The sequence below is a fragment of the Poecilia latipinna genome, unplaced genomic scaffold, assembly GCF_001443285.1.
Source record: "Poecilia latipinna isolate Pla-1442-1.1 unplaced genomic scaffold, P_latipinna-1.0 Scaffold1, whole genome shotgun sequence".
Classification (NCBI taxonomy): domain Eukaryota; kingdom Metazoa; phylum Chordata; class Actinopteri; order Cyprinodontiformes; family Poeciliidae; genus Poecilia; species Poecilia latipinna.
The window spans coordinates 264,713-266,170 of NW_015112617.1; the positions used below are offsets into that span (position 1 = coordinate 264,713).

Sequence of the window (1,458 nt, forward strand, 5' to 3'; positions counted from 1 at the left end):
AATCAAAGGAAACTAAATGGAAATGAATGAAGAACAAAATGCAAGAATAAACTAAGAAACTAAAGTAAATACAGAGGAATAAACTGGTATGGCAAGACCTTTCGATCAAAACTTAATACAGAGGACTGTATGGCAAGAATAAACAGACAATATTTCCAGATAAAAAGTAAAATAATATTGTTGAAATGTCATGGGTTTGGTGAGACCACATCTAGTACTGAGAATAAATATATCTTACAGACCATAACAGTAAAGAACTTAGAACTTATTTATGTTTTTAATTAGATTTGATATATTTATTTCTTCAATATTATTTTTCATGTCAGTGTTAATGTGATGAGGCTGATGACTCCATGACACTTTCAGTTTGACTCATTAGGATTTAAGAACCAGATTTGTTCTTTGTAATTTCTGTCCAGTAAAACTATTAATCTATAAATCAATAGACAGGGCTAAATAAAGATATAATCCATGTTTCTGTCTCATATTTCTACGGCATTAAAGGATCTGGAACTTTTGTTTTTCCACTGAAAGCTCTGGTTTGCACCATAAATGCCATGTGGATGAAGTTTTATGGATGATACTCTGATGTCCCATTCTCCTGAAGGCGGCACAGAGCTGCACCACCAGAAACCGACAGAAACACTGAAGAGAAGAGCAGCTATGATTAATGTAGTTACAGTTCTATCCATGTTTTAATGTTGCAGAGCTCAGATGTTGTGCAAATAGATCAAAGTTTAAACAGGCATTGTTGTACATCTTTTATCTGGTCACTTTGTGGAATATTTAATAACTAGAAAATGGCAAAGAACAAGAATATAATTTCCACTCTGATTGGCTGCTGTTAGGCCTACCGATTTTAAGTTGAATGTTCATTGCATTTTTTGTAGACGCCTGTGAAAATAATTTCTATTCCCATGGCTTTTTTGTTCTATGGGGAATTATTTTTGATGATAAATACAGAAACAAGCATAAAAATCAAAAAAACATCTACAATAGTGACAGTAATATTAAGGATAAAATAATAGTCAGTGCAAAGTAGCCTGCAAATTTTTTGGTGGGGGCGGTGAGGGACCTGGATGAAGGCTAGGGGGCGCTGGCCCGAAAAAGGTTGAGAAACTGATTTAGTTGGTAATGTTGCATGTTCTAAATTACTAGCAAAAACATTGACTAAAAGGACTCTTATTTAATGTTGAGGGATTTTTGCCTGTAAGGCAAACCTTTAGGGTACAGACATTTTACATTTTGTTTTGAGTTGAAATGTACTGAAGTCTTTTTTAAGTTTTAGTGTTTAGCTAATTGTATTGTTAATTGTATTGTTAGAAGCAATTGTTTGCACTATTCAAAGACATTTTTTATTAAACTGTGGTGATAGCAACAGTATAATTTCTATCACCACTAAAAGTTTCAGGCTCAGGATTTTTTTTTACTTTAAGCCCTGCTTTTTGTTATAGTGCC

General features: G+C 33.2%; 1 long non-coding RNA gene across 1 annotated transcript in view; it reads right to left on the reverse strand.

Moving 5' to 3' along the window:
* Window positions 1-1,004: 1,004 nt before the first annotated feature.
* Window positions 1,005-1,458, reverse strand: part of LOC106947605 (uncharacterized) — a 9,441-nt gene continuing 8,987 nt past the window's right edge. Inside the window, exons 2-3 of the long non-coding RNA XR_001425023.1 lie at window positions 1,397-1,398; window positions 1,005-1,119 (exon numbers count right to left, since the gene is read on the reverse strand). This is a non-coding gene — a long non-coding RNA (uncharacterized LOC106947605). The remainder of the gene's footprint in view (window positions 1,120-1,396; window positions 1,399-1,458) is intronic.